This window comes from Oncorhynchus gorbuscha, linkage group LG09 (assembly GCF_021184085.1).
Source record: "Oncorhynchus gorbuscha isolate QuinsamMale2020 ecotype Even-year linkage group LG09, OgorEven_v1.0, whole genome shotgun sequence".
Lineage (NCBI taxonomy): Eukaryota > Metazoa > Chordata > Actinopteri > Salmoniformes > Salmonidae > Oncorhynchus > Oncorhynchus gorbuscha.
In genome coordinates this window covers 49,563,979-49,581,322 of record NC_060181.1, presented here as the reverse complement: position 1 = coordinate 49,581,322, position 17,344 = coordinate 49,563,979, and positions in this window count along the sequence as shown.

Here is a 17,344-nt window from a genome sequence, read left to right as displayed (position 1 = left end):
GAAGATTTACTTTACTGGATTAAAGACTCTGTTTTCGCCAAGTCGCTTTTGGGTCCTCATTCACCTGCATAACATACTGTGCAACATTTTATGAGAATGTATTGCCTTTTGATTATGTTGTTTACCTTGAGGTGCAAAAGCTAAGACTTGCAAAGCAAAAAGCATGGGCTAAGCCTACTGATGCTTAAACTACATAAGCATTACATAACAGGAAACTCTTGAATATGAAACAAATGTTCTGTTTTCCAAGCGCACACAGCTTTCAAATTTCCATTATCAATAATGAGTGGCATTATGTGATATGGGAAGAAATGTAATCATTTTGCTGTAGTCTGAGTCAACTAATGGAAAATATCCACAAGCGTATCAGAAGAAGTCTATTTGCTGTACGTGGCACTTGTGAGTGTGTTTTGTACAGTCGTGTTTTGATTTCATTAATGTTGGAAGTCAATGATAACCGTTATGTGGAAAGCCATCATTCACATACAGCTTTCTGCTGCACTTTTCTATATACTTTCTGATACAGTATCACCACCTGTTTCCACTCCCCCTCTTCATCTAAAGAACATGTTGTTCCCTTAATTCGTATAATTACATAGAATACAAAGTACACATTTATCCTTTGGAATGTCATTAATCCTTTATGTATAACAAAAACAAATATTAAAAGATTAAAATAAAATATTGAATTTGGCCTTTACTGCTATTGCCCATAGCCCATAGAAATGCATTCAATAACACATTTATGAATGGCAAAAAAAGACTGCATAAAAAATCATAAGGAATAAGGTTTTGAAACTACCTCCATATATTTCCATTAATTTGTATGGGTTACCTTCAGACAAGTCCCATGACACTTGTGGGGGTCGTCGAGCAAAACGGAGGACACCATCATAGTATGTAGGCCAAACGGTTTGGACGCTACAGACGTTTTCGTGGTCTGACGAACACCGCTTTAGCTTGGCCACTTGGCCACATTTTATCAAATCAGTTCTCTGTAATTATTATGACATGATTGCACATCAACGCTCACTCATTTGGGAATAATTTCAATCAATATATATTTACGCCCAGTGTGTCGTCGTTATCTCTGTTGGAATCGTCAGTCCTTCTGTTGGAGAGTCTTTTTTTATACAAGAATTAGATGCAAACCCCATAATTGGGAAATGTACATATTCAGAGATATAGTTATGTGTGTTTTCTGTCACCAAATGAAATACACTCATCATACCCATCCCTTAAGTGTCCGCGGACCATTCCCACCTTCTCACAAGTGGACATTTTGTGTCAAATCCTCCTTTTGGGGATTTAGGAGTTCGCCATGTGAAATAATTTATTCTCTCTATGTGTCTCTTTCTGTATGGCCAGGGGGAGAAAGTCTCCTCCAGGAATTTACAATCTGAGATAACGGAACCTAGGTGTAGGAGAGAGGGAGAAGCAACTATCTATACCCAAAAAGGGACACGTCATGACACCACCTTCCACCGCAGATGTGGAAGGCTGACATAGGTGAATGCTGTGAATTGAGACGCAGCCCATGATATCTCTAGCTTAAACTGCCGGATTTTGATAAGGATTTTTTTATTATGTTACTTAGATTGACGCACGTGTGTGTCAGTAGACTCTTCAGGATTAAAATAGCATGCAAATCTTGCAGACAAAACCAGAAATTATGTCACATTATGCAAAACAAAGGGTTCCTGGCAGAAATAATGCTGTTGAAAACTCCTCATCTCAATATGTAATGTATAGGCACATCTGTATTTCAAAATGTGAGAAACAAAATGACGGCAATATCTTAAATATACACTGAGTGTACAAAACATTAGGAACACCTTCCTAATATTTAGTTGCACCTCTTTTTGTCGTCAAAACAGCCTCAATTCATTGGGGCATGGACTCTACAAGGATAATGACCCATCTTGACTCCGATGCTTCCCACAATTGTGTCAAGTTGACTGGATGTCCTTTGGGTGGTGGACCATTCTAGACACTCACGGGAAACTGTTGAGCGTGAAAAACCCAAACAGTGATTGAAGTGGATTATCAATAAGGGATCAGAGCATTCACCTGGTCAGTCTATGTCATAGAAAGATCAGATGTTCCCAATGTTTTGTATACTCAGTATAAATGCTGTGTAGACTTTGTGTCTTTCACATACTGTATGTACTGTCTGTATTACATTTCGGTTTTAGAATGGAGTGTGGTAATGAATCATGAACTCATAACTGAATTAGACTGCAATTTTCCTCGTATTATGCCTTACACGGCAATATACTACATATGAAACTGAAACTCATGTTTGGTTAATGCACATAACTTTTTGCATTGCAGCTGACTATTTGCAATGTCTTGTGTTGATGACTAATGAATAACATAGGAGGTTGTCAGCATGGTCTCTTACCCAATGTTAAAACCGATTATATCTCTCGTGTTCTCAGTAGTTTTACACAAGCCACATACCAACACCCAATCTCCTTCGACTCTGCCAGGTTTAATGGTAATTATAGCATCCAAGCAATTTTAATGACATTGTAAAGTTTGTTTGCTGATTGAGATTTGTTTATTGTCATGTGTTCGTTAAGTCATGCATTGAAGAAACACACACACTTAATTTCCCCTTTGAATAACTATGTGGGCTTGTATGTGCTCGTGCTGTGTGTGTGTGTGTGTGTGTGTACGCGCGTTCATCCACACACATAACAGGCGGCTAGACTTTTTTCCAGCTACAAAATGGCCCTCACCTGGGCTGGCTGCTGTGTAGTGACTCATTGAAGCTACGGGAGGCTGATAACCACGTCCTGCATGTTGAGGGACCATGGATTTTGTCTCCATGGACAACAATTTCAAAGGCCTTGATGTCAACATAATCCAGTTTCCGTGGCAACAACATCATCGGTCATTTGGCAGCTGTGCAGAGGCAGCTCCAGCGAAGGGTCCAACAGGTGGTGATGTGAGACACCTGCGTCATCAAACTATAAATAACCTGCCAGGCATTGTGGGAGGCAATCCTGGACCGTGTAGAATGTCAAAGCACTTGCCATTCCAGCTCCCTAGTGATGATGGGTAAGACGGATCAGATGTGTCAGTGTTTGACATCACGAGAGGTGACAAAACAAAATGCAATACAAACAAGGTAAAGGGTTCACTATTTGTGGGAAAAAAAGGAAAAAACAGGACAGAGGAAGCAGTGAATGAAATAGTGTGCACTGTGAGCTGAATGATAATAATTTTCTGTATTATAATCAGTTACTATCCCTACTGTATCTAATGGTCAAGAGCCAATAAACTCTCTATTGCCACCCAACTCTATGTCAGACCCAGAGCCATAGGCCACATCCTGGTGGAGTCCTGCACACTGGAAGTGTGAGTCTTGTAGGTGGGGTGAGATTTGCAGTATTTGATCACACCTTGAATAAATGGTGCGTAAAACAAACCACTAATCCTGCACTAATCATGCTCAAACAAGTTTTTTTTTAAAGGAGCCACTACGAATTTCATCAATCTAATCCTAAACGGAAGATATATTTGACACTTGAGTTGTCTCCATGGAGAAATTGATTTAAGGGCACAATCTTAGACATCAATGAGAGAAGTGTAGTCTGATTATAATGGAGGCTAATCAATGGCTGTACGTTGCAGCATTGACTACATTGATGATTAATAGACTACCTTTGGCCCTGGAGCAACAGAAAGACAACAGAGAATCCAGTTAAATAAATGTCACTCAAACGACTGAATGACGCAAGACGTCAGCATGTTGTAAGGCAGAGCTGTAAATAGATGTTACCAAACAATGTTTGGGTCCCAAATGGCACCATATTCCCTATATAGGCCTAGTGCGCTAAATCATTTGATCAGAGCCCTATGGTCCCTGCTCAAAATGAGTGCACTATAGGGAAAAGGTTCCATTCGGGACACAGACAATATGGTTGACAATGACTAACTGGACACAAACAGTCATACTGGCAGGCGGGGGAAGGATAAAACCATCACCCTCAAAAGGCTATAAAACCTTTTCAGAATGCATCATTATGTAAGAGTGGACATTTCATGCATATGCCATAGAGCTGTAATTAGTAGATAGTGTTGAATTGCAGACAGAAGAAGTTAGGTACAGCCCTGTAGGTAGAGCAAAGGTATTTTCTGTCATTTTGAAGTCAACCTTTAATATAGAGTTACATCACATGTTTCTAACATCTGAAGGTAATGCAATTCTGCTTCAAAGGCACTTTCTGATCAGTCTTAAACCATTTCAGATTACTTCAAGTTGTTGTTTCAAGTGGAGGAAAGTACGCAGCAAATTGGAAATATTCCCAGAACATTATCTAAGATTCCCTTTAAGTTCTACTTATGAGGATGATAACATACCCAAAACATTCAAATTATTATTATTTTTTTCCTGAATTATTTTCAGTGATATATCCTTGGAACGTGGTGCACAACATCTGTAACAACCACCACAGAACATTCCCCAAATGTTCTCATTATGTTTCCAGGTAATGTAATAACACAATGTACCAGTAATGTTTTTAGAACATACTGCCACAACAAAATGTGAGAGCAATAGAAATGGTTCTGAGAAAACATTACAGGAACATTCTGCGGAGGCCCACCGCAGGTGCTTCAATCTGGCTCTGATGGAACGGTGCCAGGATCGGCTGATAACCTAGTACACATTGAAAAGGAGATAAGGTTAGTTGCGGAGGGAGTTTTGGGCCATCTCTGCCCAGGGGATGAAAGCCGCCCACTCCCCCGGCAGGTCCTGGCAATATGACAGCAGAAACCTACCCACATCCTGGTTAACTCTCTCCACCTGCCCGTCACTCTCGGGGTGAAAACCTGAGGTGAGGCTGACCGAGAACCCCAGGCGTTCCATAAACGCCCTCCAGACCCTAGACGTGAACTGGGGACCCCGATCAGAAACTATATCCTCAGGCACCCCGTAGTGCCAGGAGACATGGTTGAACAGGGCCTCCGCAGTCTGTAGAGCCGTAGGGAGACCGGGCAAAGGAAGGAGGCGGCAGGACTTAGAAAACCGATCCATAACAACCAGGATCGTGGTGTTTCCCTGTGACGGAGGAAGATCCGTCACGAAATCCACCGACAGGTGTGACCACGGCCGTTGTGGAACGGGTAAGGGTTGTAATTTCCCTCTGGGCAGGTGTCTAGGTGCCTTGCACTGGGCGGCACACCGAGCAGGAGGAAACATAAACCCTCACGTCCTTTGCTAAAGTGGGCCACCAGTACTTCCCACTAAGACAGCGCACTCTCCGACCGATGCCAGGATGACCAGAGGAGGGTGACGTGTGAGCCCGACAGATCAATTGATCGCAGACATCAGAGGGAACGTACAGACGCCCAAATGGACACTGGTTGGGAGTGGGCTCTGTACGTAATGCCCGCTTGATGTCCGCAACCACCTCCCATACCACCGGTGCCACCAGGCAAGAAGCCGGAAGTATGTGTCTTACATCCGGGACAGTGCGTCTGCCTTAGCGTTCTGGGAACCTGGTCTGTTCACCTTGCCTGACGAGGGTTCAGTCTCCTTGCCGCCCGGATGTACTCCAGATTGCGGTGGTCAGTCCTAATGAGGAAAGGGTGTTTAGCCCTTTCAAGCCAATGGCTCTACGCCTTCAGAGCCTTGACAACAGTCAACAACTCCCGATTACCCACATCATAGTTTCGCTCCGCCAGGCTGAGCTTCTTTGAAAAAAAAGCACAGGGGCGGAGCTTTGGTGGCGTACCCAAGCGCTGAGACAGCACAGCTCCTATCCCAGCCTCGGACGCGTCCACCTCTACTATAAATTCCAAAGAGGGATCAGGATGAGCCAGCACGGGAGCCGAGTTAAACAGAGCCTTCAGGTCACCTTGCCGAATGTATCCCTGTCCCCAGAGATTCGGAGACATATGTTTCCATTGCCGCCGTCTCCTCCTGTGACAAAGGATACACGTGACTCCTGGGAAGTGCTGCGTCTACCATGAGATTTATCTCACAATCCCCCCGTCGATGGGTTGGTAATTGAGTCGCCTTCTTTTTACAGAAGGTGAGAGCCAAATCGACATATTCATGGGGGATGTGCATGGTGGAGACCTGTTTTGGACTCTCCACCATAGTTGCACCTATGGAAACACCTACACACATCCCTGAGCACTGACATGACCAAACCTTGAGAGCCCCTGTTTCCACAAAATAGTGGGGTCATGATCGGCCAACCAGGGACACCCCAACACCACAGGAAACACAGGTGAATCGATCAGAAAGAAACTAATTCTCTCCTTATGATCACCCTGCGTTATCATACATAGTGGAGCTGTGACCTCCATGATCAGTCCCGAACCTAATGGACGAGTATCTAAGGCATGTACAGGGAAGGGCAGATCAACAGGAACAATAGGGATCCCTAATCTAATTGCAAATGAACGATCAATAAAGTTCCCAGCTGTACCTGAATCTACTAGCGCCTTATGTTGGGAATGCGAGGAAAACTCATGAAATTCAATACATACACACGAGCGAAACAGGAAGCTCTGGGTGAGTCGGGTGCCTACTCACCTGGGATTATCCACCATTATCCTGCCTGCTGCCTCGACTCCCTGGAGAACCTTCCCAGCACTGACCAGCAGTGTGCCCTCTGCGGCCATAGGTGGTGCAGGGAATGGCCCCCCCTCCGGTCCCCCTCATAGCAGCATCTCCTAGCTCCATCGGCGTCGGATCTGAGGTGCTGGGGGATGGAACTGATGGACTTCAATCCGGACGTCCGCGGGAGGCCAACAGGTTATCCAGCCTGATGGATAGGTCCACCAGCTGGTCAAAGATAAGGGTGGTGTCCCTGCAGGCTAGCTCCCTACGAACGTCCTCGCGTAGACCACACCTGTAGTGGTCGATCAGGGCCCGCTCATTCCATCCCGCGCCGGCGGCCAGAGTTCGAAAGGTCATAGCGAAGTCTTGTGCACTCTTCATCCCCTGTCAAAGATGATACAAGCGTTCCCCCGCCGTTCTCCCTTCAGGTGGATGATCGAAAATCGCCCGGAAGCAGGTAAAATCCTCATAATTGTCCAACGTCGGTCCTTCCCTTCCCCAGACTGCGTTGGCCCCTCTTATTGCTCTACCAGTCAGACAGGAGATGAGGGCGTTTACACTCTCGCGTCCAGAAGGAGCTGGGTGAACAGTTGCCAGGTAGAGCCCCAGCTGGAGTAAGAACCCCTGGCACCCGGCAGCCGTTCCATCGTATACCCTCGGGAGCGCTTGCCGAATCCCACTAGATCCAGGTGAAAGAGGGATGGACAGCGGTGTGGGTTGTTGTGGGAGCTGGGGTGATGATGATGGGGTTGCTGGAAAAACCCCTCTCTCCCATCGTTCCATGGTGGTTTGCAGCACGCAATCCATAACTGTGCAGAGACTTTGCAACATAGTCACGTGCTGCTGGACACGCTCCTCCATAGGTAGAGGAGGGCTGTGTGCACCTGCTGACTCCATTTAAGGTGTTTTTATCAGAGTCTAGGTGATGTGGGTAAGGCGGAGTCAGGCGCAGGACAAAATAATCTTTCAACAAGGAGAATGAAAATCCAGAATCTCATGAACGAGACAACTGACAACAATAAACACGTACAAAACCATGATGGCTCCAGAGGGTTAAATAGGGAAATAATTCAAAAGTAATATTGCCACAACAATACAGACAAAACAAATGGAAAAAGAAATGTAGATCGGTGGAGGCTAGAAAGCCGGTGATGTCGAAGGAGAGGCACCAACTTCGGCGGAAGTCGTGACAGGTGGAAAACTATGTCTTTGATATTCATCAAACCATTCAGTGACCACTCGTTCCCTGTGGATGGGGGCATTGTCAAGGTAGCCAAAATAATGGACTGCCCAGCATTTGTATACATGACCCTAAGCATGATGGGATGTTGATTGCTTAATTAACTCATGAGCAACACCTGTGTGGAAGCACCTGCTTTCAATATTCTTTGTATCCTTCATTTACTGTTTCCATTATTTTGGAATGTTGTATGTTGTAGCTAGATACGGCCTTAGACTGCCTGTCTGTGTCCTGCCTACAGTGCCTTTGGAAAGTATTCAGAACCTTAGAATTTTTCCACATTTTGTTATGTTACAGCCTTATTCTAAAATGGATTAAATAACAAATATTCCTTCGCAATCCACACCCCATGACAAAGTGAAAACAGGTTTTTAGAATGTTTTGCAAATGTATTAAATATAAAAAACAGAAATACCTTATTTACATAAGTATTCAGACCCTTTGTTATAAGACTCGAAATTGAGCTCAGGTGCATCCTGTTTCCATTGATCATTCTTGAGATGTTATTACAACTTCATTGAAGTCCATCTATGGTAAATTAAATTGACTGGTCATGATTTGGAAAGGCACACACTCATCAATGTAAAGTCCCACAGTTGACAGTGCATGTCAGAGCAAAAACCAAGTCATGAGGTTGATGGAATTGTCCGTAGAGCTTCGAGGCAGGATTGTGTCAAGGCACAGATATGGGGAAGTGTACCAAAAAATGTCTGCAGCATTGAAGGTCCCCAAGAACACAGGGGCCACCAACATTCTTACATGGAAGACGTTTTGAACGAACAAGACTCTTCCTAGAGCTGGCCAAACAATCGGGGGAGAAGGGCCTTGGTCAGGGAGGTGACCAAGAACCCAAATGGTCACTCTGACAGAGCTCTAGAGTTCCTCTGTGAAGATGTGTGGAACCTTCCAGAAGGACAACCATCTCTGCAGCACTCCACCAATCAGGTCTTTATGGTAGAGTGGCCAGACTGAAGCCACTACTTAGTAAAAGACACAGGACACACTTGGAGTTTGCCAAAGGGCACCTAAAGACTCTCAGACCATGAGAAACAAGATTCTCTGATCTGATAAAAACCAAGATTGAACTCTTTGGCCTGAATGCCAAGCGTCACATCTGGAGGAAACCTGGCACCATCCCTACGATGAAGCATGGTGGTGGCAGCGTCATGCTGTGAGGATGTTTATCAACGGCAGAGACTGGGAGACTAGTCAGCATCGAGTGAAAGATGAACGTACAGAGAGATCCTTGATGAAAACCTGCCCCAGAGTACTCAGCACCTCAGACTGGGGGCGAAGGTTCACCTTCTAACAGGACAACGACCCTAAGCACACAGCCAAGACAACACAGGAGTGGCTTCGGTACAAGTCTCTGAATGTCCTTGAGTGGCCTGCCAGAGCCTGGACTTGAACCCGATCGAACATCTTTGGAGAGACCAGAAAATAGCTGTGCAGCAATCCACCCCATCCAAGCTGACAGAGTTTGAGAGGATCTGCAGAGAAGAATGGGAGACACTCCCCAAATACAGGCGTGCCATGCTTGTAGCATCATACCCAAGAAGACTCAAGGCTGTAATAGCTGCCAAAGGTGATTCAACAAAATACTGAGTAAAGGGTCGGAATAGTTCTGTAAATGTGATATTTCAGCTTTTTATTATTCTTACATTTATAAAAACCTGTTTTTTCCATCATTATGGGTCATTATATGTAGATTGATGAGGGGAAAAAACGATTTATTCAATTTTAGAATAAGGCTGTAACGTAAAAAAAAAAGTGGAAAAGTCAAGGGGTCTGAATACTTCCAGAATGCACTGTAGGAGGTATGTAAGGGAAGACCCCCATGAAATGGACAAAAATGAATGGCTACTTATTGGCATTGGGCGAACCATATACATAATTGCAAATACCACTCAAATTGACATCAGGTCATCAAAAACACAAGCGGAACATGGCAATTATGGGTGTCATAATCCAAAAATCCCAAAGGGGGCGAGCGCGCTCCAACGTAGGATTTCATATGGGAGATGGTCACAAAGTCAAGGGTGACATTTTTTGGACCGTTTTTCGAAATTTGTCAATTTCTTTGTCAATAATACATATGTAGTAACCGTATGGACATACATTTGTCTTATTTTATTGAGTTTGTCAATAAGGCCTATGTTTTGTCCATTTGCCACATATGATCACAGAAGGTTGGCCACAGCCCAAAAGTCAGTGAACCATGTCCAAATGGCATAAGAAATGTCTAAATGGCATATATAAGTATTGAAAGTTCTAAATTAGGATGTTATGTCCAATTGCCAGTAACCGTATGGACATACATTTGTCTTATTTTATTGAGTTTGTCAATAAGGCCTATGTTATGTCCATTTGCCATATATGATCATAGGAAGTAGGCTTCCGAACCCAAAAGTCAGTGAACCATGTCCAAATGGCATATCAAAACAAACTTTATGTTTAGACCTTACTGTGAAATGCTTACTTACAATCCTTAACCAGCAGTGCAGTTCAATAAGTGTTAAGAAAATATTTACCATGTAGACTAAAGTAAAAAATAATAATAAAAAGTAACACAATAAGAATAACAATAACGAGGATATACAGAGGGGACAACGGTACCCAGTCAGTGAGCGGGGGTACAGGTTAGTTGAGATCATTTATACATTTAGGTAGGGGTGAAGTGACTATGCATTGGTAATAAACAGTGAGTAGCAGCAGTGTACAAAAGGGAGGGGTCAATGTAAATTGTCCAGTGGCGATTTTGTTAATTGTTCAGCAGTCTTATGGCTTGGGGTAGAAACTGTTGAGGAGCCGTTTGGACCTAGAGTTGGCGCTCCGGCACCGCTTGCCGTGCGGTAGCAGAGAAAACAGTCTATAACTGGAGTGACTGGAGTCTCTGACAATTTTATGGGCTTTCCTCTGACACCGCCTATTATATAGGTCCTGGATGGCAGGAAGCTTGGCACCAGTGATGAACTGGGCCGTTTGCACTACCCTCTGTAGTGCCTTTACGGTGAGATGCTGAACAGTTGCCATACCAGGCGGTGATGCAACCGGTCTGGATGCTCTAGATGTTGCAGCTATAGAACATTTTGAGGATCTGGGGACCCATTGCCAAATATTTTCAGTCTTCTGAGAGGAAATGGTTTTGTTGTGCCCTCTTTACAACTGCCTTGGTATGTTTGGACCATGATAGTTCGTTGGTGATGTGGACACCAAGGAACTTGAAACTCTCGACCCACTCCACTACAGCCCCATCATTATTAATGGGGGCCTGTTCCGGCCCGCCTTTTCCTTTAGTCCACGATCAGCATCTTTGTCTTGCTTACATTGAGAGAGAGGTTGTTGTCCTGACACCACACTGCCAGTTCTCTGACCTCCTCCCTATAGGCCATCTCATCGTTGTCGGTGTCGTCAGCAAACTTAATGATGGTGTTAGAGTCGTGTTTGGCCACGCAGTCATGGGTGAACAAGGAGTACAGGAGGGGACTAAGTACACACCTGTGAGTGGCCCCAGTGTTAAGGATCAGTGTGGCATATATTAGTATTGAACGTACTAAATCAGTATGTTATGACCATTTGCCATATATGATCATAGGAAGTCAGAATTTCTCATTGGTTTTGATTCAGCATGTCCATTTTGTAATTTGAAGTGCTTATGGATATACATTGGCAATGGACACTGTCAACTTTCAGATGAGCATGTTCACACTGACTGTAATGGACACTGTCCAATCTCTCATTGGTGTTGATTTCAGCCTGTCCATTTGGTGATGGTAAATTCCTCATGTACACTGTCCAGTTGCAATATAAAATGTACATTGCCAATACATTATACTGCCATCAAGTCAGTCAATAAGATATTATACTGAAACCAAACTTACTGACACCAAACTCACTATGTCCAACTCTTTTAGAAGCCAACTATCACATATTTCAGAGCTGGCCCACAATTCATAGCGCCTTCTGTTAAAACCATTTAAAGAAAAATCTAAAACATAGTTACGTTTGAGCTGCGGGTCCAGTTCTGACATTATGTGAAGGCCTCAGAGGCCACCCCGAATCCCAAGTTTCGGCTTGATAGGTCATTTGGAGCCAGAGCAGAGATCTTAATTAATGCTGTAAATTCACCTATTTAGGCGGTTGCTACGGGGTCTCTGAATGAGCTATCGGTCAGTCTCTACGGGCCACGGATGTTTCAATGCACCTAGTCTTGTGATTCTGGGACTTTTCTAAATGTCATCATTTTCACAATGTTAAAAAAATTATTTAATATATTGCAAATAGACGAGGCTGCCTTAAAACCTTCTAGAGCCACATAACTCACGGTGCACTACCGACTTGAGCTCTAGAACAGGTTTATAAAGTTTCAGAGCTCTAGGTCTGACGGTTCTATGATGGTGCGAATGCCGGTTATGATTGCAGGCTCTGTGTGTCTGTAAGCCCCACATTGTGTCACTCCATCCTAGCTGTGTGTGTGAGAGTTTTGTCTTGGACATCTGATGGGAGAAATGACTGTTCTACAGCTAGTCACACATATGACATTTTGGAAAGATGTGACCTTTTTAACCCTTCGAAACAGCCCCTATGACCCCATTTTAAGGCAATTCCAGTTGTCACGGGAAGCTGAAAGTAAACACATATATTCCTAGGGGCACGCTTATACAGAATCCAGTCTTTTCAATTCTTTACGCTAAGAACTGACTGATTTACAGAGGGTTTGAATGTAGTGTTTTTCTCTAACAATTTAACCACTTCCGGTTGATCCAGGAAGCTTAAAATCAACACAGGTAATCCTTATAGTGGCCTGATGGATTGTCATTAAAGATAGATTGATATGGCAATCATAACCCATAGGCATAGTTAGGGCAACAGGCAATGTATTCCTGGGGAAAGAGGTCGAGATCAAGTGTTATAAGAAATACATCAATTTTCACTGTTACGGGTTAATTCCACACGGTCACGGTTCGGTTTGCACAGATCAGGAGGACCTTAGGAACTTTTCTGTGGTTGAATTGTGCTTCCAGCCTTAACGGTTCTGCCACTGTTACCCAAAAGCACCTCAAATTTAGGTCTGGCTTCATTTTGGGCCTACTTTTTTGCACGGTCGCTGTGGTCAGACCGAGCGAGCTATGGTCAAGTGGGGCACCTCGTTGCACTCGACAAGGCCTAGAAACTACAGTGGTTCCTCCTGTGACACACCTTGCGTGCTGCCACAGAATTCTGTGGCACGTCATTAAATTGTCAGCCATTTTTCTGTTACTGCAAGTTACTGCTAGTTTGACCACCAGAAGGCATCTTTGAGAAGCATTTGATAATATTTCCATATTGGCATTACCAGATAATTTAAAGCTTTTTTTTGTAAAACATAGTATAAGGGATTGATTTTAAGAAATTTGGCTTAATTTATTTATGAATATTATGGCGTTTCTATTCAGTGAAAAATGAAAAAAACGAAACCCTCTGGTTTTCCGTTAAGATGGAATGGAAAATATAGCGCATTACAACGTGATGGTCGGGAGTAGGCTACAGGATTGGAGGATTCTAAATTGTTTGCCTTCATTGGACAACTTTGTTCCAATGTTTCTGTACATCAGTGATATTTATTCCCATAGTAATTCTTAGTAACTAAATCAGCATTTTGAAAGAGTATTTTTTAAATCATTATTATCATTTTTTATCATTATTTTATTAACGAAATGTGTTTTTTTGTTAATTAGACTACTGTGCAGTCAACAATAAATACTGTAGTAAACATGGGAAAGTGCTTAAATCCTTACATAAGGGAGAGCAGGCCATGTCTGTACTACTGAATGCGGGGCTCAGGGGAGACCGGTGTTATTTTATAGTTGTGATGTCTTCACTATTATTCTACAATGTAGAGAATAGTAAAAATAAAGAAACATTCTGGAATGAGTAGGTGTGTCCAAACTTTTGACTGGTGCTTAATTAATTAGATTAATATTATGGTGTTTCTATTCCATGAAAAATGAAAAACCCTCTGTGTTTATATAGCGTGATGCAGATGCTCATAAATTCAGAACGTTGTCAGTTTGTAAATTCAGACCATTTCGCTCTCGGAGCGCACACTGGACATTTGGGCTGAGGAGTAGGGTTGATTTGAGCGTTTAGGCCGTACAACGGCAGTCAAGCACCCAAGCTAACGTTGGCTAGCTTGCTAACTACTTCCAGACACAAATGAGACCACTCTGACCATTTTACTCACCCTAGCAGAGCTCGTAAGATAGTTTTTGTGTTAACCAGAGCGTTGGGGACTCTATCTGTGCTGCTGGAAACAATTTAATCACACTTTTTTGCCGACGTTTACTGACACTGGCCATATTCAACAGGTGTTGAGCGCTCATAAATGAAGTAAATTAATTATTCTGCGCTCTGGTACACTCAGACGAGAGTGCTCTGAAATCCATGTAGATAGTAGACTGGACACATTACACGTTCAACAATGTTATTTTCTGATAAAAACTAGTTCATTGCCTCCGCCGTGGAACCCAGTTTCATAACATATTTCCGTATTTTGTTTTGAAGTAATGACGAAAAACAGGCCTTATTTGAGTGCATTTTCAACCTGCCAGCTTCTAGTTCTATTAAGCATTGTGGCTCCAACTCGCCTTCCGAACTTTCTATTCCCAGTTTATTGTTCAACGTCAAAATGCCTCTTTCGCTAATTGTTGGCAATGAGACCTGCTCACGTTGTTTTATAGTTAAAATGTAAACGACAACAAAATAATATTGGAACTCTGTGGTCTTCCCATTGTGTCCTATGGGGGAAATATAGGCATGTCTGTCTATTTCGCCAAATATCTCACTGTGTATATTTAGATTTTTTCAAGTCGGGCACCATTTTAATCAGGAGAATCTCCTCTTTGTAATTATGTCTGGGCAGTGAGCTTGTTTGTCATCGATTGCTAAACCAAAAATAGTCCGACGTTTTTTCCCTACTTTCTCATTACGCAGACATAAGCACAGTTGACATCATCGAGGTGTGGATGTTCACTTTCTACACAAGTCGTTTTTTTCTAGTTTCGTCCAACGAATAGATTGTCATGGTAAAATAAAAAGGGATACATTTTTTGTGCCATTTAGGCGAACTGGAATTCTAAGCATCACTCCAGTAAAAACAGGCTCTGCGAATGTTTGATTCCATTCATTTGCTATGGGTTTGCGCTAGGTTTCCAGCTTAGCCAAAGTTGACGGGAATGACGGGAATAATCAAGTCAATAAATGTTGGGTAGTTAGATAGCCTATAGTTAATATACTGGCAAGTTTGATGTACAACTACTAATGTTAGGTAGCTAGCTAACATACTGGTACATACTGCTGTAATGATATGATATGTGGTTCGTAAGGACAGAGTAAATAACAAATTATCAACCAACATAACATGTAAGGTAATTTATTTGAAAAGTCATTACTTTCCTATATTGAGTAGCAAGCTACCCCTTGGTTGTTAGGGCAAGTCTGGCCTGTGATATCAGGGGGGTTTTCACACCTAGCTCTGCTATTATTTTACCTTTATTTAACTAGGCAAGTCAGTTAATGAACAAATTCTTATTTTCAATGACAGCCTAGGCATAGTGGATTAACTGCCCTGTTCAGGGGCAGAATGCCAGATTTTTCGATCTTGCAACCTTTCGGTTACTAGTCCAATGCTCTAACCACTAGGGTACCTGCCACCCCCTATTAAACTATTCTTTAGTAAAGGTTGAATGTTCTTTAGTAAAGGTTGTTCAGCTATTAGCCCCCTCCCCAACTTGCAACAAATTGTTGTTGTTCTTTTCCCTCTTCCACCCGTCATCATTCTGCACCTGAGTGGCTCACTTCTGGGAGTGCTGGCAGGATATGGCAGCATCTTGGGTTGTGCGTCAAGAATTCTGCATACAGTAGCACGTTTGTATGAACGTGTGGCTATTCACAGGCAAATTGTTATATGCTATGGAAGAACATTTGTGTCTGTTTGTTGAGAGAAAAACTTTTTTTTATTTTCAATCAAAAATAATTGTTATGAAAGCAACTTTTTTTCAGACACAAAAGGAAGTCATAGCGGACATCTATGAAGAAGGACTGTGATGATGGCATCTCAAGTAAACAGCACTGTGCGTTCTTCCGTCCAACTTTTACATAGTTAGTAGTTAGCTCCTACTGTCATGCAGGTGAAAGAGGACCCAAAAGCGACTTGGCGAAAACAGAGTCTTTAATCCAGTAAAGTAAATACAAACAAAAAACACAACTTTCACTCGAAATGACGAGGACAAACTGGAGACTCGATCTTGAACAGCAGGTGAACAGCAGGTTGCCTCGGGAAGGCACTTGAACCAGACAGACTCAGACACCTGCTCACCACGCAGCATCTGAGGAAAACACGACACGACAGGGCGATACACAAACACAGCACGGTGAATTCTAGACAAGGAACCGACAGGACAGGAACGGAACACAAAGGAAGAAATAGGGACTCTAATCAGGGGAAAGGATCGGGAACAGGTGTGGGAAGACTAAATGATTGATTAGGGGAATAGGAACAGCTGGGAGCAGGAACGGAACGATAGAGAGAAGAGAGAGCGAGAGAGTGAGAGAGGGAGGGGGAGAGAGAGGGATAGAAAGAGGGAAAGAACCTAATAAGACCAGCAGAGGGAAACGAATAGAATGGGAAGCACAGGGACAAGACAAGATAATAAATGACAAAACATGACAGTACCCCCCACTCACCGAGCGCCTCCTGGCGCACTCGAGGAGGAATCCTGGCGGCAACGGAGGAAATCATCAATGAGTGAACGGTCCAGCACGTCCCGAGACGGAACCCAACTCCTCTCCTCAGGACCGTAACCCTCCCAATCCACTAAGTATTGGTGACCCCGTCCCGAGAACGCATGTCCATGATCTTATGTACCTTGTAAATAGGTGCGCTCTCGACAAGGACGGGAGGGGGAGGGAAGACGAACGGGGGTGCGAAGAAAGGGCTTGACACAGGAGACATGGAAGACAGGATGGACGCGACGAAGATGTCGCGGAAGAAGCAGTCGCACAGCGACAGGATTGACGACCTGGGAGACACGGAACGGACCAATGAACCGCGGAGTCAACTTACGAGAAGCTGTCGTAAGAGGAAGGTTGCGAGTGGAAAGCCACACTCTCTGGCCGCAACAATACCTTGGACTCTTTATCCTGCGTTTATTGGCGGCTCTCACAGTCTGTGCCCTGTAACGGCAAAGTGCAGACCTCACCCTCCTCCAGGTGCGCTCACAACGTTGGACAAACGCTTGAGCGGAGGGAACGCTGGACTCGGCAAGCTGGGATGAGAACAGAGGAGGCTGGTAACCCAGACTACTCTGAAACGGAGATAACCCGGTAGCAGACGAAGGAAGCGAATTGTGAGCGTATTCTGCCCAGGGGAGCTGTTCTGCCCAAGACGCAGGGTCTCTGAAAGAAAGGCTGCGTAGTATGCGACCAATCGTCTGATTGGCCCTCTCTGCTTGACCGTTAGACTGGGGATGAAACCCGGAAGA